This window comes from Aethalodelphis obliquidens, unplaced genomic scaffold, assembly GCF_003676395.1.
Source record: "Aethalodelphis obliquidens isolate GAN/ISIS:26980383/991018 unplaced genomic scaffold, ASM367639v1 scaffold52, whole genome shotgun sequence".
In the NCBI taxonomy this organism is placed as follows: domain Eukaryota; kingdom Metazoa; phylum Chordata; class Mammalia; order Artiodactyla; family Delphinidae; genus Aethalodelphis; species Aethalodelphis obliquidens.
Window position 1 is genome coordinate 8,177,646 of NW_020837996.1, and position 21,137 is coordinate 8,198,782.

The following is a 21,137-nucleotide window of genomic DNA, read 5'->3' on the forward strand; positions in this document are numbered from 1 at the left end:
GTGTGGTGAATTGGGCGATTGGGATTGACATGTATACATTGATGTGTAGAAAATGGATCACTAATAAGAACCTGCTGTATAAAAAACAATTAATTAATTAAAGAAAAATTCCTAAGTAACTTTTCCATTTTCTGGATCATTTAGGATGATTTGAAGGTGTTCCCTCCAGAATACTTGTTGTGAATGATTTTTAAAGCGCACATGTACTTAATTACTAATTTTCCTGTAAATACCAGACTACAAGGAAGAATCAGACTTAGTGAAGTTAAGTGACTTCTCCATAGCCAAAGACTGTTCATAGGCTTGATCCTTGCACTTGTCTTTGATCTTTTCAGAGTGAAGAATCTCACTCATCATTTGCAGAGGCAGTGCATTAAATAGTTCTTCTTACTGCTTCTTCAGTGTATTTTCCACAGCATTACAATAAACTACTGCTCAAATAATTGACAGAGAATATTACTAAATCCTGAAAGTGTCTTTGAAACAAGCAAAAATGATTAAATTAAGTCCAGGGCAGTTTTAATATTTAATAATACCAGCATTCACCTGGCTAGAGCTTCTTGGGCTATAATGGATGTCTCCCTTTCATCAGCTACTTTTAACAGGCCCTGTGGAATCTGCCTTAGAAATGATGTTGAAATCTTTTCCTCCCTCACATCTAGCCCTCCAAGCTTGCTTGGACCCTTGTTATCCGTACCCTCGTACACTGCAATGGCCTATAATTAGAGTCCTGCTTCCCCAAATCATCCACCATTTTGATGCTATTAATTATTGTTGTAAAAGTCAAATCTGATTTTTAACTTTTTTACTTAAAAACCTCTAATCACTTCCCATTGCAAAGTCAAAGGCCAAATTCTATATGGGACAAACATATATGCATACTTCCACTCTTAGATTCTGCCACTTCCCACTATGTGCTAATTCTTAAGCTCACAGGCTACTTGAAAAAGAGCTCGTTATATGCTCTCTCATTTCTGTGTCCCCTTGGTTTGCGACATTCATACCTAGAAAGGTTCAATTTCTTTTAAATTCACTTAGAATGCTACCTTTCCTGTGTTTTTACTGTCCCTTGGAAGACTTAACCTTCCTTTCTGTTCCAAATCTTCTACAGAAGCATTTTATAATGTGGTCTTGGAATTACTTGAGCATCTGTTTCATCCACTGAATGGTGAGCTCTCTCATAAGGTGAAGAACTATGTTTGACTATTTTTTAATGTGTATATTTTTCACTTGATAAAGGGTCCATCATAGAGGAAGATTTTTTAAAATATTTCTTTCACCTTAAAAAGGGTCTGGAAAACATTCAGTAGGTATTCCTGAATATCTGTCTGCTTTTGAGTTAGTTTTTTAATATATACAGATCCACGTTAGATTCTATTATTTAAAATATATAATACTCTTATCACTGTCCCTAGCATTTAGTAAAGGTAAAGAGAATTTGGTTAACATTATATTCATTGTTGCTACTATCTATTCGAGGAAATATCTCAAACTGAAGAAAAAAAAAATCCAGATAATGTGAGATACAAAGAAGCTGCAAAGATCAACATCTTTGATCTCTATAAACAAAATTTTTTTCTACACTTCAATGTATTTTTAACTCGATAAACATTTATCAAGTCCAATTAAACCCAAAAAAATGGGATTAGCTAAAGTATGCTATATATAAATACACATGTCATTATCCCTGAAATTCAAATATTTCCATTTAAAACATAAATGAAGTTAAGAAATAAAGCAAATGAAAAATAAAAGATTTAGTTTAAATGGTACATTTCTATACGGTATAGGTAGTATCTTTCTATTGATTAGAATATCTGATTCGGTAGACTGTCAGTATCACTAACCATGTAGCTGAAGCGCTTGTAAACAAAGAGAACACACTACTTACCATTTACAGTAGGGAAGTTAATAGGACAGTATCTCTTTCTGCACTTGGGTCTTCTCATTTTATGCCACACAGTGATAAACAGATTTGCTTATTAGTGATTATTCCCTTTATAAGAAATCATATTTATATAGAAAAATTCTACTGCCTATGGACAATTCAAGTTTTGTTGTTTACTTAGTTTTTGGAGAGTTATCTTGGGCAATTTTTTATTTAAAAAATTTAGTTAAAATTGACAAATATTTAAGAGATATAGTTGTATCTGTTCTTTTTTCTTTTTTAACATTGGAATTTACTGTCCAATATGGTAACCACTAGCCACATGTGGCTTGTGAAATATCCCAAATTTAAGTGTGCTCTAAGATCTTAAAGACTTAGTACAAAATTAACATTAACAGGTCATATATGAAATAGATCATGTAATCATGTGTGTAAAAATATATGTATATACATACATATGTGTATACATATATGATCACATGCTGAAATAATACTTTGTATTTACTGGGTTAAATAAAATAGCAAAATTAATCCCATTGTTTTCTTTCTTAATGTGGCCATTAGACAGTTTTAAGTTGCATATGTGGATCACCTTATATTTCTCTTGGACAGCACTAGATTAGACACTTTGTTCCTAGAATGAGTCATACCTTTGTTTTCCTTTTTACTGTGTTAAATATTATTGAAAGAGAATTACAGGATTAATTGCTCTAGTAACCAAATTTTAGAGATGAGGAAATGGAGGTTCAGAGATACACTTGCCTAGGGTCCTAAGGCTAACCAGAGAGCAGAACAGCAGAACTGGAACACAGATTTCTAGACTTGCAATCCTGAGCCAAGTTATTGGCAAAGTAGCAGATAACAATGACAAGCTGTTGGAAGAACAAACGGAGAGATAGTGTTTCCATGCTGTGTTGCATTCATCTAAGAGATTCTGACATGAATCCTCCTTGTGGGCAGTAGGGAAAAAGGCAAAGCAATTGTGTTCAATAGTAATAGTGACAAAGTTAGCTTCATAAAAAACCTAATAAATTCCAATATGGGGTCCTTAAGCAGTAAGAGATATGACTGATGAAATGAACCTGTTAAAATATTGCCAACCACCCCTATAGTTTGGTGACTTTGTTTACAAAGTAGGAAGAATGAGACTGCATCAATGAATGAAAAATAAAACCCACATTTCTTGGGAAGGAGGCATCCGTCTTTTTCTATTTGTAAATGCTGACGAGCAGAGTTTAAGGAGGGCTAATGTCACCCATTCATCTTAATTAAAGAGTTAATTGCTCGTGTATCCTGATTTAGTTAGCTGAGCCTGGTAGCGTGGGAAGCCTTTCCCTCTATGTATTTTATTGACCAATGTAATGACATCATCAGTAAGTCTCAGGATTTATTCATGCTTCAGTCTATCCTTATAATGTTAATAGCCTTGTACATGATAAAACTTTCAAGAGGAAAGGAGCCCTTGTGCCTGGCACAGAATACAAAAAGGACAATGGCTGCTAAATGCCTGGCTTCAGCCGTCACTGAAGCATTCCCGCAAGTCTAGAGTCACAAAAATAGTAAAATGTCATTTTAATTGCTAGTTTTCATAAAATGTTTGCATGTGGAATCATGTAGCAGGTTTTTACAGTTGCACATTAAATATCTGAAAGTTAGCAGTTTCTATGCTACCTAACCATAGGCAGGCAAGGGTGGAGTAAGGTCCTGCTGTTAGCAGGGTTAAGACAATTGCTTTGGAGTGAGAACTGTTAAAGAGTATCTTTAAAACACACATACTCACACACATTCAGAAAATAATCGAGACCAAATAATGACCCATAACTTGGATGAAGGGATTCCTAAAAACAAGGTTTTTCAATCTGGAAAACAGAATTTGTCCTCAAAATTCTCTACCATTTCTAATCATATAAATAACATGTTTAAATCAACTAAAAGGCTACAGTAGATACATGACTAATTTTAGACTCATACCCTTTGCTAATAATTTGAAAAAATGGAAAAAGAGGCAAAAATCAAAGAACAGCAGGGAAAAAGTACTATCTTGAGGGCATACAGAAGCAAAAACACAGAAATGATGTTCAGAGTTAATGGGCCTTTTTGTGACTCGACTCTTTTCACACAGAGCTATAAGCAGTCCTAGTTAAAGTTAATTAAAGTTAGTGCCTTGCTTCTACAACCGAAACTGGTTCAAGAATCATACCCTGTTTCTGAGCTGCTGATTACATATTAAATGTCAAATTATGGCCAAGGTAAAACTGTGGTTATATTAAGAAAAATGAATAACTACACAAGGTTAGAAGGCAGAAGTTTTAAACCTGTGTGTGTAATGTGTGTGTGTATAGGTATACAGCATTAGTTATAACTATATAATATAATAATAACATACAATATAATATACATAGTATAGTTCTTTCTTACAGGCTGACACATCCCAATAGCCTTAGACTGATTATGTAATTAATCTGCTCCTCAGTTTTCACATCTATAAAATGGTGACAATTACGGTATTTCTCCCACAGAGTTATTGCGAGGGTGAAATGAGTTAATGTCTATAACACTTAGAACACTGCCTGATATGTGTTAAGCACCATAAAGGTGTGAACCCATAATTATTCTTATGAGTAAGTCTGTCCTTTTAAGATCATGATTCATTAGAGTCTCCTTAATGTACAGTTTGACTGTGAGCTTTAGAAAATTCATTTCTCCATTCTGTCTCAAAGTTTTAATTGTTTTTTATATGTAAGAAAAACTAATTTTGTTGCAATTATATACAGCAGCATCTATGTACAGAGAGGCAACACTGGGTTGCAGTTAAGATTCAAGGCTCTGAAGGGAAGCAAACCTGGGCTCATACCCACTTTCTACCTCTTTGTAGCTCTGTGACCTTGAGAAACAGGCCTAACATATCTAAGCTTTGGGTTTCTTTTTTATTAAATGAGGATAAACGTAAGATACTCCTACAGTACTGTGAAGTACTGTGAAGATTACAGAATACAATGGTTGTAAAATCATAAAATCATATCTCACGCATAATAATGACAGCATTTCTATTTCTTCTCCTTTTAATTATGAGAACAATGGTGATATGTAAGAGAAAAAAGTCAAAAAAGACATACTGTTGAATATTAATAGTTGTTGTCCCTGGAAGTCAGATAATGAGTCATTTTCCCCTTGGTTTTCCACATTGCTCTTTTTCCCACAGTGAGCATGGTGGAGGTAAGTGACGAGTGTGTGCTGGAAACCAAGTGGTACAGTTCAGAGGAAGGAGACCCTATTTCCAGTTGTGGGTGATTAACTCAAAGTTACTAGACATATAGGGATTCTCTAGGTGGAAATGGAGGGGAGTTATTTCAGATAAAGGGGATTGGGCCAAGTTTCCAACATGGAAGCACAGTCTGTAATAGGGAAAAATGAACAACCCTAATGTGATGTTCCTGAGGATCTGTGGAAGGACAAAAGATGAGGTTGAACAATTGGGTAAGAGATTAAAGAACTTGAAACTTATTCTGTAGTTAGTAAATGGCCACTTAAGTGGGTGAGAAAGGGGACACTGGAGTCCCAAATTAAGCAGTGCTTAGATTTGAAAGCAACGTGTAGGGCAAAAATCAGAGATAGGCGAAATTTGGCATGAAGATCATTTAAATCTCTCATAACCTATAGCATGGAGGAGATGCATCTCATATGATGGTTATGTATACAACCCAAACAAAATTTTTAGAACTACAGAGCTAGACTAAGGAAGGAACAAAAGAAAGTCTATGGGTAGGTATTTGCGGGCTTCCAAAATATTTCATCTTTAAGAGGAGTACTTAATGAATCCCTAGTAGTGAAAAGAAGTGGGAATCATGTTGTGTTTCTGAGTCCCCACTGATTTTAGGCCATTCTATACTAATATTAAACAGCTCTAATTTTTTCTTTTTTGTGGTATGCGGGGCTCTCACTGTTGTGGCCTCTCCCGCTGTGGAGCACACGCTCCGGACGCGCAGGCTCAGCGGCCATGGCTCACGGGCCCAGCCGCTCCGCGGCATGTGGGATCCTCCCAGACCGGGGCACGAACCCGTGTCCCCCGCATCAGCAAGCGGACTCCCAACCACTGCGCCACCAGGGAAACCCAGCTCTAATTTTTATACATGTTAATAGATTTGTGAAGTGCTTTATCTGAAAGCACTTACCAGTTTTACTGGTACCAAAGTAAGTGGGATATAAAATGCACACGTAAGACTGTCAGTTAAGGATCTAAAGTAGAAATCAAAAGGATTAGAAAACAAAGTCGCAGAGACTGATTGAATGATAGAATCAAGGATGCCTTAAAGGACTTAGTAAGATATGAGACCACTGGCACACATGATAAAATATAGTTAGGGGACTGTTTTAGGTGAGTGGCCAGAAAGGATGGAGATGTTCTGACTTGTTGACATTGAGGTGAGAAGATATATCAAGTATCAGTCATCCAGCAAAACAACAACGCTCAAGAAGGACATTAGGATGGATGATAAAGGTTTCGAACATAGATGGAGTTGACTGGGAAGACAATACTTTCACAGTCAGAATTTAGTTCTCTATTCATAAAACCTGACTTACGAGAATGGGATTCTTATTTGTGTCATACTCTTAACTCCTCTAATTTTAACTAAAATTAATGAGGCGACCATCTGCAGGGGGATCCTATAAGGACTAAGGAGTTGGTTCTTATCTTTAGCATTAACAACTCCATGAGGTTAGATTCATTAGATTTCTTATACCAGTTCTTAAGGCGACTTAATAAAGGGTGTATTCAGACTTCCCTTTAATTATGACTTTCACTACTTTGTCATGATACAATCCAGAAATAGTTAAACAGTTTTAAGCTTTTTCCCTTAAGGCAAAATCAGCTTTATACTTACAGCTATCAAAACATCTTTAGGTTGTTATGTATTTTTTTTTCCTACTAGGACGAGTATATGTTCAAATTATAATTATAAAATAATGAACACTTAATAGGAAGAAGACAGATGTTCTCCAACTGAAGTGATGGGAGAAAGGTCATGGCTACTTCTGGAAATGATTTCAAATTTAAAAAAGACTAGAAATGTTGACAGTTTATACAAAATAATAACAATGGCTACAAGTTATTGAGCACCTTACAATATGTTAGTCCCTGAATTAAAATGTTTATACATGGTATCACATTTAGTCTTCCAACTTTTCACAGAGCAGATACATATTACCCCGATTTTAAGAAAAAAGAGAAATTTGAGGTGAGAAATATAATTTGCCCAAAGGCCACACCCTTGGAAAAGTTGAAACCAGGATTCAAACTCATATCTGTTTAACTTTGAAGCTCAACTCTGTCCACCACACCCAACTGGTGGCCCAATTTTATCAACACTGTTCACTCAAGTTAAATATCCACTGCAAAATGTCTTTTGCTTGTAGTTGTACTATTTATCAAAACTTTAAATAACTCCAAGTGAAGTAATAACCCTGAAAAATATTTGTTGTAGACGGTCAAAACCACTTGAATAACATTAAGTTTTCGTAAAACTGAGTCTTATTTTGAGACATAGTTTCTTTTTGATAGAAGTATTTTTTTAATAAATGAAACTCTGGACAAGTGTAGTATAAGAATGGAACCTCTTCCAATACTATCTATTTACTAATAAACATGTGCAGAGAGCGGAACAGAGGACTTATAATTCTTTGACTGTATCTGGTAGCAAAGACTTCTGATATTGTCATGTAAAAAACTGAAGAATAAAACCTCCCAAAAAGCTGAAGTAGGAAAACAGGACAAACTGAAAGATAGGTAGAGAACGGGCCATCAAGAACCTTAACAGCACAGAACCACGGACACAAGAAAGAAAATAAAAATGGCTGAGAGAAAATGTTCAGGAGACTTCAGAGCAAAAAATAAAGACGTTAATCTCATGATAAACATAACACTTTGAAGGAGGAAAAGCCGGCACAATCTCATTCCACCGAATTGAAATGATTCAGTCAGGATAAATAAATTTTTTAAAGATTCAAAAGAAAAGGGACCAGAGAAATAAAGTTAAAGACAATCCAATACAAAAATAAATGACAGGGCTTCCCTGGTGGCGCAGTGGTTGAGAGTCCGCCTGCCGATGAAGGGGACACGGGTTTGTGCCCCGGTCCGGGAAGATCCCACATGCCGCGGAGCGGCTAGGCCCGTGAGCCATGGCTGCTGAGCCTGCGCGTCCGGAGCCTGTGCTCCACAATGGGAGAGGCCACAACAGTGAGAGGCCCGCGAACCCCCCCAAAAAATAAATAAATAAATGACAAAGCAGGCAGAGAAATTTTGTATTGACAAGAGAGACTGATTCTCCACATCAGAATGACAGAACCTGGGGAAAGAGAGAGGTTCCTTATTTCCAAATAAGAGTGATGGGGGGGCAATTAAGAAAAAAACTAAATAAAAATCAAGTCAGGCTTCCCTGGTGGCGCAGTGGTTGAGAGTCCACCTGCCAATGCAGGGGACACAGGTTCATGCCCCGGTCCGGGAAGATCCCACGTGCCACGGAGCGGCTTGGCCCGTGAGCCATGGCCGCTGAGCCTGCGTGTCCGGAGCCTGTGCTCTGCAACAGGAGAGGCCACAACAGTGAGAGGGCTGTGTACCGCAAAAAAAGAAAAAAAAAAGTGAAAAGTTAAAAATAGTAGAATCCAGAGCAATTCTGTGGCACTAGGGGAAAATGCTATCACAATTAGGATTTAAGTTGAGCAGAAATGCATAAAGAGGTACTGCTACATTGTCCAAAATACTGAATTTTACAATCAATAAATACAGGTGTTTAGTTCATTCATATATACTGGTATTGAAAGCAATCAATAACTCGTAAAAACCTTTGCAAAAGCATAGAGATATTGTCATTAGGATCACAACTAGTTTTGCAAAACTTAGTTCACAGTGGTGGTGTGAGAGCTTGGACTTGCATTTAGCAGACTAGAAGCCAACTCTCAAGGCTGCTTTGAGAGGGAGTCGATCTGGGCCAGGTGATTTAGCTCCAGTTTTCCTTTCTACTAAGCAGGTAAAAGCCATCAGCCCTGCTGACATCACCATGTACTGAAAAGAATGCAAGGCTTCTTCCAAATGGCTGTACCTACTTATTGCTTTGGAAAGGCAGTCTGGTAAAATAGGAAAAGTGTGGGCTGGGAATGAGACAAATCTGGAGCAGAATCCAGATGCCGGTGCCCATCATTTGTGTGACCTACCAGAACTAATTAACAACCCTGACCCTCAGTTTCTTCATCTACAAAGTGAGAAGAGTAATGTATATTTCATAAAAATGGAGTGAGGATTAAATGAGCAAATGCTCCGTCACATTCTAGGCTTTGATCAAAAAGGATCCTTTTTCCCTTAACATCAAATATTATTATTACCATCACCATTCTTACTCTGTTCCTAAATCTGATATGTTGATAACTTTCTTCTTTTAAACGGTTGTGCAATTCTTTTAAATGGTTGCCCCATTTCTTCATATGTAGCATTCACTCCTGTTTCTCTAGTTCTCAAAAAAAAAAAAAATTCTGTAAGTGCCCCAATACCTTTTAAATAAATTATTTTTGCTGTCATTGTTGCTTAAAATAACCAGAGACTTTCTCCTGATGCGAACTAAAAACCTGGACCTACACAAAAAATAAGAAACACAATGGCTCAGAGGTCAGATAAACTAGGCTTTCTCCAATCTCACCTCTGTTGTACACATCCATTCATTCATATACAGATAATTTAAATGTATCAACTATCAACTAGTAGCTACTGGGCCCTCACTAACCCCCATGGAGATTTCATCCAGTCTCATGGCTTTTTGATACAATTTTTATAGTAATGACACCATATATATATATATATATATATATATATATATATATACCGCAAGCTCCAACTCTGCCTTGGACTCCAAATGACTTGGATATCCAATCACCAGACTAATCAGTATCTCAGGAAGGATGTTTTACAGACATCTCTAATTTAGCATGCCCCAAACCCAGCTCCAAATCTTTTCCCCAGAACTTGCAATAGACGAACTCACTGTTAAAAGGTACCTACATCTTTCTAGTTGTTCAGGCCAAAATCCCTGAGGTCATCTTTGACTGGCCTTTGACATTCACACCTCCTATTTATGCTGTCAGATTTATCTCTAAAATATATCCAGAATCACACTACTCACCACCTTCACTACCACCCACCCTCAGCTTAAGCCATATGTGATTATGCTTCCCTGCATTATTTTAAGACATTCCAAATATTCTCCCCACTTCCATTCTTGACCTCTTTCAGTCTGTTCTCAACGTGGCCATCTGTGATCATCTGATGAAAGGTAAGTCAGGCCACACCACACCCTTTGTTCAAACTTCCCATTGGCTTCGCATTTCACTCACAGTAAATTGTCTACAACGGCCTAGAAGTTTTCACCCTCCTCTTCCATGACCTGTCTGATCCAACATCGTACTGTTCTCGGTCTCATTCACTCCTTTCCAGCCACTCTGGCCTCCTTGCTATATTCAAGACACGTCAGGCCCATTTCCACCTCATACCTACGCACTGGCTCTTCCCTCTGCCTATAACCCTCTTCCTTTCATCTGTCCTCATGGCTTCCTGCTTCGCCTCCTCAGGTCTTGGTTCAAACGTCACTTTCTCCACAAAAAGTCCCCGATCACTCCCTCCCTAGCCCCTTGTCCTGCTTTATAATTTTCCACAGTGCATTTTCTCCACTTAACATTTTATATATTTTACATAAGGTTTATGCCTACCGTTTGCCTCCCTGCACTAGAATGTCAGCTCTTGGAGGACAGGGAGTGCTGTTTGTTTTTGTTCATTATTTCTTTAGGCCTGGCATATATTGGACATTTAATAAATATTTGTTGAATACATTTAGTGAATGTATCAGACTCTAGAGTACAATAATAAGATAAAGTCCCAGTCCTCAAGGAGCTTAAATTCGAGGTCTGGGTGAGGGGGAGACAGTAAACAGGGATACTTGCATCCAACTTGGAAGGGGAAAAAGAGGCTTCTTAGAAGTAAACGTGCCTTTCCCCTACGGTCTCTACCCGGGCTGCAGTGTCCCCACCAAGCTTTGGACACGTGCAGAGGGGCCAGCTGTGGGCTTTGGGCAGATGCAGCCCCAGGATGACTTGAAAGTAGGGTATCCTTGGCCCTCCTGAAGAAAGGAAATGAGTGGCAGGTGGACAGTCTGTGTATGGAATTATCATATGCCTTTACCTGAGTGAGAAACCTTCCTCCACTGGGACCTCAGATGTCTGACAGCCCTTTGTGACAATCAAGATAAGTAATGGTTGAAAGAAACTATTGTCAATGAACCTTTGCATTGAAATTTTGGATTATATCTCAAATTTTAATCAGCAAAACAAAACCCCAGAGGAATAAATTCTGCAGGCCCCAAAGGAACACAAATGGTGGCTCAGTGCCTAGGAATTCATACAAAGGAAAACAACCTGGATCCCACTGAGGATATTACATTTAGTCATCATGTCTCCTTAGGCTTCTCTTGGCTGTGACAGCTAGGCTTTCCTTGTTTTTGATGACCTCAAGTTTTGAAATAGTGGTGGAGGGACTTCCCTGGTGGTGCAGTGGTTAAGAATCTGCCTGCCAATGCAGGGGACATGGGTTCCAGCCCTGGTCCGGGAAGATCTGACATGCTGTAAAGCAACTAAGCTCATGTGCCAAAACTACTGAGCCTGCACTCTAGAGCCTGCGAGCCACAACTACTGAGCCTGCGTGCCACAACTACTGAAGCCCGCATGCCTAGAGCCTGTGCTCTGCAGCAGAAGCCACCGCAATGAGAAGCCCACGCACTACAACGAAGAGTAGCCCCCACTCGCCGCAACTAGAGAAAGCCCACACGCAGCAACAAAGACCCAACTCAGCCAAAAATAAATAAATTAATTAATTTTAAAAAAGAAAGAAGTAAATGCATTGGCAAGTCACTTAAACACTCTGAATTTTACTTTCCTCATCTGGAAACTAGAGATAATCAATCTATCCCTAAGGATGAGAATTAAATAAGATTGGGAATGTAACATCCCGGCCAGAAGAACTGGTACCTCAAAGACATGCAAAATGTGTTCAGCTCCATTGCCACCCTCCCTAAGGATTTTATACTTTCATCTAGTTCTATCTCTGCAGTTTTCTACCTCTCAGTCTTTATGTTAAATATTGAAGGTAGTAAGTGGCAGAACTCTACTGGCTACTATACGTCTAAGTAAACAATCACATTTTACAGAATCTGTTCAAATATCACTGGTTGTATAATTGTCCTAATCATCTGATTACTGAAAATTAACCAGAATTAATGCAAACTGGTCAAGTAGTTAGCAATTTAGTTGCCTCAAAGATGTCATTAAAAGGATGTTAGCAGGACTGTCTCACTCTAAAACTCTCCACTGCAGTGGGCTCTAAAAAGCCCCTTCTGGGGGGCTCTTAGTGGAGGCCACTGACCATCTGCCTTCTGAAATTATTATTAGCTTTGCACTCAGATGATATCAAAATCCAGGGAGTCCAGCTGAGCTGTGGTTACTGCTGATACTAGGACTATTAACTTGGATATTCTTTTTCCTCTGTCCTATATATCTCCTCATAAAAGATTAGAGCTAAGACATCAGTGCCTCCTGATGCAATGAGTGTTTACATACCTACACACACACACACACACACACACACATTTAGCAAAGAGAACACAAACGTGCTACATCAACTACTGTAACTGGATAATTGTATATAGTTAAATAAATATATAAATATGTGATAATGCTTATATCAAGTAAGTTATTTTGCGCTAGCTTATGTATGTACAAATGTAAATTTAAGTGTTCTCTATTGGCTGTTTATGATAAAAGCACTTATGTATACCTTCAGTCATTCTATGAATATATGCTTAGAAATTTTCATGACAAAAGGCTTAACAATACATTAAATTAATTTCACTTCGGTTTGCAAAAGATTTATCGAGTGCGTTTATGAATGTCCAATGAACTGGGAAAACAAGGAAGAATAGGAACTATCTCTACTCAAGGAGGTTTATCAACTAGGACACCATAGACTAAAATTCACACCAGGTAAGATAAAAAAAACTTAAGAAATATGCATGACTATGAAGAATAAGAAGTGAAAATACAGGCAAAACTTAGTGAGGCATATTTTCAACATACTGATGTAATTTAATTAGGGAAAAATTCCACTTATACGTATTCATGTATACCTTTAAATGCCATATGGACTAAAGCATCATATTAAGACCCTCAAATTTAGTTTTTAGACGTTCCAGAATCAAGTATAGCACTGTAATGTTTGAATCAAATATAGGACCCTTTGAAACTGAAGAAAGAAAGAAAAATAGAACCCTGAGCCCTCCTTGAGCTGAAACAGATGGTATCTACTCAAAAGGTAGGAAAAATTTGTTTTCTCTTCACATGGTTGACATGTGACAAAAATGCTGAATGAAATCCTACAAAATAATTATCACTCAAGACCTCATTTTACTTCTAGAGGTATAGACTGCTCTGTTAATGCTTCATTTTAAGATCAGTGAGGCTGGTTTCCAGGAATTTTCCTTCTTTCACAATAGCCAAACTGATATTAAGGGTCAGAGTCTTGCAAAAAGTATTAATGTAGAAAAGAAAATCCATTAAGGTGAGGAAACTAACAAAACAGAATCTTATGCTTGGGGACAAGAATAATTTATTTGTGGATGTGGGACAATGAGTTATTTGGTCTTTCTTCGCAAATGAGATAACTGTCATATCCCATCATATCCCACTACCAAGAATTATATATAACAGCATTTGGTGAAATATGAAATTCTAAAAATACACTGAAAGGCTGGAGTCATCTTAATGGTTTATTATGATAGGTGTTCCTGGGTTTGAAATATCTTCTTTCAGAGAAGACAAATGGGGGCGACATTATTTTAGAAAGTCCACATCTTTTAAAAAGATGGATTAAAAGCTCTTTGAGACAGCTGTGCTGTTTTATTAGGAGAACAACATTTTCTTCCTAAATAGTCCCTGAGGGCAATTGCATGGAATAACCAGGGGACACTTTGGGCTCCATGCAAAACTGAAGCTCAAGGAAATGCTGCAGAGGAGAAGATGGCAGGATAATCACTTTTCCTGCAAATGTAAACGTGTGAATAAGGACAGTGAAGGAAATCAGACTTAAATCAGAGTAACAATCTCATAGTTGCAGTTGCAAAAGACGTTATCTTTTCTGTAGCACTGCTTCACTGTGGTTAACATCTGGGCTTTGAAGTCAGAGAAAACTAAATTTGAGCACCTTCTCTGTTTTGCAGTCACCTGGGACCTTGATCAAGTTCATCAAACTCCTCACCTCTATATCATTCTCTGTGAAATGGGGACAGTATTTTGTACCTCTCCTGGTGGTTATGAGGATTAAATGAGATAACGCAAGTAATGGCCTTATCAAAGTGACTTTGCTTTGCAGAGGTGAACAAACCTGCTACTTTGGAATTGTATAGCTTAGTAGGTAAGCCCATGGGCTCTGACCTTAGATCCTCAAGATCTGCTCTTTAAAAAGAAAAAAAAAAAAAAAAAAAAAAAAGATCTGCTCTCTTACTCCCTGTGTAACTATGAAAGATTGATTCAATCTCTGAACTCCAGTGACGCATCTAAAAAGTAGAGGTGATGTAAGTATCCACCTCTAAAGTTGTGAAGGTTAATCACAAAATGCAAAGTGCTTAACACAGTGCCTGACATAATTATAACAAGAGCTAACAGGTACAGGTATAAATATAACCTTAAATAACAATACAATTAATATACACATAATACAAAATTCAGAACTTCTGAGTTTTTTTTTTTTTCTATTTTAAGGGTCTTTTGGTTTTGTTCCATGTCTATTTTCATATCTCTGAAGTGCCTCAGGAGAAAAATCCTAAATATATAACAGATACACAAGGGCACTGTGGAACATGGGCACTGCACCTGTCATCATGTCACTCATAATCACTTTTCCCTGCTCAAATGCGCACACCTGGGGAAGGTTGAAAACTCAGTCTCCTACATTACCCCCATTACAGTTGGGTAGGGAACATCTGGCCAATTAATTTTCATGTGTCCTGGGAGGGTGGATCACCAATTATAACTTTCAAAGGTTCTTATTTTCATTACCTTCCTATCGTTAGCACACGCTAGACTCGGGTAGCTGCTTGCTATGAGAGCTCACACAGCTAACATTCTAGAGGATGATACACAGAGAGGACCACAGATCATACAAGGCAGAACCATAACTGCATATGCTGTTCTCTTCGGACTTTTCTCCTACAAATACACAAAGTGCCTATATGTAAGCCAAGTTAGCCAAGTTATGAAACTAAATACTCTGCCAAAGAGAGTAATGCATTTCCTTTTGGACTAACCATGAGGTCAGGCAAAAGTCTTCCAAACATCCTCACTTATTCTGTTTTCTAATAAAGAAAAGGAAATATAGTCTTTAGGATAAGTGTGATGAATCCCCCAAATTTATCCTGAAGAGGGTGGTTCATTCTTAAATAATAAACTATATCTTCCTATCGCAAACAATTATTTTCTACTGTAATAATACTCAATAAAAATCATTTTGGGTCCATCTTTGAAGCAGAAATTTAGGGGTAGGAGATGTTTATGTAGCCGGCTTTTCTTCTAGGACCCTGTGGTCTATGTAACTACCATTTGTCCAATAAATACAAGTCTCTTACAGTTCTATGGTGAACTCAACAGGGTTCAGGCTATTGTTTAAGGCTTTTTAAAGAATAAATATCAAATAATCTGAAAAGGCATCTTAAAGGGTAAAAGCGCAGCCATTTTTTTCTGGTTGCTAGCTGCGGAGAATCAAAGGAGAATTTTCTTCCTCTGGACGGCAGACTTCCACTCAGACTAATGGAGAATATGCATTTTAGCAATATCTGATGTGGCACAGAATTTCAAGATGCCAGTTCAACACCTATAATCATCCTGAAGCAAGTAGGGCGTATTGGTGCTGGAATACTGGAAGAAAATTTGGTAATCACAATTTTGGTAATCATATATGACAATGGATGTCTACAGATGCATGTATAGGTTATACGTTATGTGCATATGTGTTTATACACATATATCAAGTTTTAGGGGAGGTCAAAAGTTGTATCAGCATCTAGAATTTTGTACTTGTTGAACACTTTGTCCCTCACCAGAGATGATATTGGTTGAATGGAAGCATCTCACTTCCCTTGTCAATGGGGGAGGGGGCGGATTTTAATCATGCTTCGCCAATCAGATACCAATCAGACCCTCCATTAGTTTCTTACCTAGATTTCAGAGCTTCTGTAGTCCCCATCCTTCTATGAGGCTTGACTATTCAGCCATTCATTTGATTCTGTCATAGCCAATATGCTTTAAATTTATTCTTCTGTTTTTGTACTTATATTAGTCAGTATTGGCCTCTGTTGCATGCAACTAATGGTTTCTGAATGATGATGTATACACCCTCCCATGCTTCCTGCAACTTCCCACTTTGCAAAACTGAACACAGGATATGTGTTCTCTCCCACCACCATAAAAAGCAAGACTACCCTGGATTTCACTTTTAAAACAGTCTCACATTCACTTACATTAATAAACTACTCTTTTGAGACCAATGAAACTGACCTACCTATGTGTTTTATTTTCCACTGTCCTACCTACTAAAAACTTTTTTAAAAAAATTAACTTCATTGATTGTGAAACGCTAATCTTTTCTCAGCACTTGGACAGAACCTGACTCTATGCAAATAGGTTAGTTCCTCTATTTGGACATCAGTAGCAATATTTTTCCAAGTTTTAAATCATCCACATAACATGTTAAATTATAGTGCCTCTCTTTCTTCTCTGACAGATTCCAACCTTTTGAGTCTCTGCCTTCTTTCTTTGCTACAATAAATTGATCCTTTAAAACATCCAGGTGCAAATGAATTAATGGTCTTCTATTGTGAGTGAGAGTGATGGAAGCCCTCCCCCCTCCTCCTCCACATTGAGGTCCCTTCCCCTTCTGAGAAACCCACATATCAATTAAACTCACCTGCTAATTAAAAGCTTGTTTGGAAAAATCCTTGCTAGTTAGATGCAAAAGAAAAATGTAAAGGTGTCTAAAAATAGAGGCTTTGAATGTCAATTACTTACTTCCTCGTCAGTTCCTGGTTCCTCCGGTTGAATTGAATGCTGGTGAAGAGCTGGGAGAGGGAAAAAAGAAAGAAAAAAGAGGCTTTTTCACCTATATTTCCCCGAGAGTATATCATTGGTTTAGTAACTTCAGCTCTTTGACAGCAATATCAAGATACACAGTTTTTATTCATGAGACGAAAATACCATCTCTCACTCCTTCTCATACAGCCACACAGATTTCCTGTACAAAGAAGTAGAAACCATAGTTCTCACATGTTGACTGTCAACAGTCAAGCCAGAGCCTTTGTGAGCTGGAATATCAAATGAATAAAAGTGAACGTGGAAAGGATGCTAGGTTTTCTTCCTTAATGACACCAGCTGCTAGATCTTCAACCACCACTCCTCCTTCCTATCTGCTTTTTCTTGAGAAATGGGTCCTAAGGGCAGATTTATATGAACACTAGATTGTCTTCTCTTTCTTGTCTACCCCAGACTTAAAAGCTATATTGCTCTGAAGTAACACGCTAAGTACCAAACTATACAAAATAAAAGAAAATTATAAAAATAGAACTCAGGAGACAGGGAAAGTCACAGGTATGAACAAAGACCTTTTAAATGTACCAGACAATGAGAACAAATTAAATTATTATCTGCCTCAGAAAATGACAGCTAATTGATCCATTTACTCATTCACTCAGTACATTTTTGTTAAAGGTCCACTCTTTGGTAGTCACTGAGTTAGGAGGTGGCGTTAGAATTGTAATTACAATCTAGTCCCAGCCCTTGGGGAGTTTACAGTCTAGAAAAGAAACTTGGAGTAATGGAAATTACAATAGCACGTGACAAAGCTGGTAATAGGACAAACACAGGCAGCTAACCCAGATATGGAAGGTTAAACAAAGGCTTTTAGGAATGGCTACAGTTAAGCTAAAGACAAAAGGTTGAAGATAAAGTACATAGGGAGAATAAGAAGAGAGAAAAAGACATTGCAATGCTGTTGAATGGGCACCATGAAAGAGACCATGACACTTTTTGGGGAACTGTCCATACTTCTTTGGACCGGGAGCACAGAGAGTGAAGGAAAAACCCAGAGAAAGACCAAAATATGATGGTATTTTAAACTGCCTTTTGCAATAATCATAAATTAGTGAGTTTTTAAAATAATAGTGTAAGTAGATGGAAATAGGAAAGGACAAAGATTCTCCATTTCAGGATTTCCTTTATGATGTGCAAAACCAAAACAGGGCATATTTAGGTGGCTATGAAAATACTGTTTACAAAAAATTGGGGGATTTAACTGATTTCACATAATTGAAGCCCAAAACAGATATATTCCATAGAGATTTAAATTCACAGGATTAAGGTAGACTGCATGTCACAGAATGAAGATAATATATTGACTAATATAGCAAAGCCCTGTAAAAACATAAACCCTTCATGGAAAAAAAAATGATTTTCTAATATGTTTATATTCAAAAATAGAACATGGTTTTGAAAAAAGAGAAGATACACACACACAATGGAATACTGCATATCAATGAGATGAAAGCTAATTTTCAATTCAGTTAAGAATTACTGAGCACCTACTATGTGTCAAGCATTTTAATAGGCTCTAGGGCAATCACAGTTGATGAATAATGCAGTCAGGTCCTGAAGCTGAAAAACTAACAGGGAAGCTAGATTTTTAAAAAGAACCCTCAGCAAGTGCTCAGTGTTATAATATGTTCCCTCTATTCTATTACCTAGAATATAAGGCAAGTAACATTTCGTATTCACAGCTGTATCACTGGTGCCTAAAATAGTGCCCAGCACAGTGATTAAGTTAAACATGTAACGTGCATCTTGATGAGTGGTCTCTGGATCTGAGGGCTTAAACTCCAGCTTCAATGTAACACTAAGGCTCAAGGCCTTCAATTTTTTCCATATCTTGTTGTTGTCTGAGGCCAGAAGAAACTGTCCTAGCTGTGAAATCCAAAGTTCTTAGATTAAATCCTACGGCCCCAAATTAATCCTCCAAGTTGAAAATCACCTTGGTTTATAATTGCAATGAAAATAAAATTACAACTTCATACCAAGGTCTATTGTCCCGTGATGGTATCTTCACCTTCATGTCAGCATTCCTCTGACATTTTCTACACTCTAGACACATGGACTTTCTATTCATCACGTACATCACACATTTTCATTTTATGGCTTTTGCCCTTTTCTCTCCATCTGGAATGCTCTTCTCCAAGAACTTTGCATGGTTCACTCTTATCATAAAGGTCTCAGATAGAATGTCACATCTTCAATGAGGCCTTCTCTGACCATCCTTTTAAAATGGCCACACTCACCCATCAGTATTATTCTATCACGTCATCCTGCTTTATATTCTTCATAGCAATTCTTATTATTTGACATTTTCCTCTTGCTTGTGTTTCTTTCCAACCGCTACAACTAGACTGTTAGCTCCATAAAGGAAATGATATTCTTTATCATTAAAGGGTGCCTTGCATATAGCAAGTACTTAATAAATATTTGTTTACTGCATAAATGAATAAGTTATCCAATGATAAGCAGACCTTCATTTAAGTTGAGAGGAACTATGGATATTGCTATCTCTAACAGAAAATTCAGGGCAGTAGCCATAATATTACAACTAACCCATTTTTTAGTGATGTAGAACTACATTATAAATGTAAAGTTGGGATCCATTCTTTAAAGGTATTTAAAAAGAATCTATAATGGACTTGGAGGGCATTATGCTAAGTGAAATAACTCAGACAAATTACTGTATGATATCACATATGTAGAATATAAAAAATATTACAAACTAGAGAATAAAACAAGAAGCAGACTCATAGATATAGAGAGCAAACCAGTGGTTACCACTGGGAAGAGGGAAGGGGGGAGAGGCAAGATAGGTGTAGGTAAAAAAAAAAGGGTTATTATGGGATTATATGAAATCATGTACGTGAAACTTTTGAAAACTGTAAAGCACTATAGAATTTAAAGAATCTTCCATTCAATTAAAAATATTAAAATAAAAACTATTTTAAAGTAAAAAAAAAATCCATGAACATTTTGCCCACTCCCTCTCCCCTCCCCTCATAAAAAAGGACTTTTTTTTTTTTAACATCTTCATTGAGTATAATTGCTTTACAATGTTCTGTTAGTTTCTGCTGTATCACAAAGTGAATCAGCATATATATACATATAACCCCATTCCCCCTCCCTCTTTTTTTTTTTTTTTTGGCGTTACATGGGCCTCTCACTGTTCTGGCCTCTCCCGTTGCGGAGCACAGGCTCCGGACGCGCAGGCTCAGCGGCCATAGCTCACGGGCCCAGCCGCTCCAGCGGCATGTGGGATCTTCCCAGACCGGGGCACAAACCCGTGTCCCCTGCATCGGCAAGCAGACTCTCAACCACTGTGCCACCAGGGAAGCCCTCCCCTCCCTCTTACATCTCCCTCCCACCATCCCTATCCCACCCCTCTAGGTATGGAGCTGACCTCCCTGTGTGATGCAGCTGCTTCCCACTAGCTATTTTACATTTGGTAGTGTATATATGTCCATGCCACTCTCTCACTTCATCCCAGCCTACCCTTCCACCTCCCGGTGTCCTCAAGTCTATTCTCTATGTCTGTGTCTTTATTCCTGTCCTGCCCCTAGGTTTTTCAGAACGTTTTTTTTAGATTCCATATATATGTGTTAGCATACGGAATTTGTTTTTCCCTCATTTACTTCACTCTGTATGACAGTCTCTAGGTCCATCCACCTCACTACAAATAACAATTTCATTTCATTTTATGGCTGAAAAATATTCCATTGTATATATGTGCCACATCTTCTTTATCCATTCATCTGTCGATGGACACTTAGGTTGCTTCCATGTCCTGGCTATTGTAAATAGAACTGTAATGAGCATTGTGGTACATGATACTTTTTGAACTATGGTTTTCTCAGGGTATATGCCCAGTAGTGGGATTGCTGGGTTGTATAGTAGTTCCATTTTCAGTTTTTTAAGGAACCTCCATACTGTTCTCCAGAGTAGCTGTATCAATTTACATTCCCACCAACAGTGCAAGAGGGTTTCCTTTTCTCCACACCCTCTCCAGCATTTATTGTTTCTGGATTTTTTT

At 37.7% G+C, this 21,137-nt stretch overlaps 1 protein-coding gene across 3 annotated transcripts in view; it reads right to left on the minus strand.

Annotated features, from left to right (window-relative positions):
- The window catches only part of LOC113608252 (teneurin-2-like), a 739,689-nt gene that overhangs the window by 452,869 nt on the left and 265,683 nt on the right, over window positions 1–21,137 (minus strand). For 2 of the 3 annotated variants that reach the window (XM_027084361.1, XM_027084358.1), the window contains exon 3: window positions 17,036–17,085. The exons of the other annotated variant lie outside the window; for it this stretch is intronic. The gene's annotated coding sequence lies outside the window, so the exon portion shown is untranslated. The remainder of the gene's footprint in view (window positions 1–17,035; window positions 17,086–21,137) is intronic. 3 annotated transcript variants of the gene reach the window in all.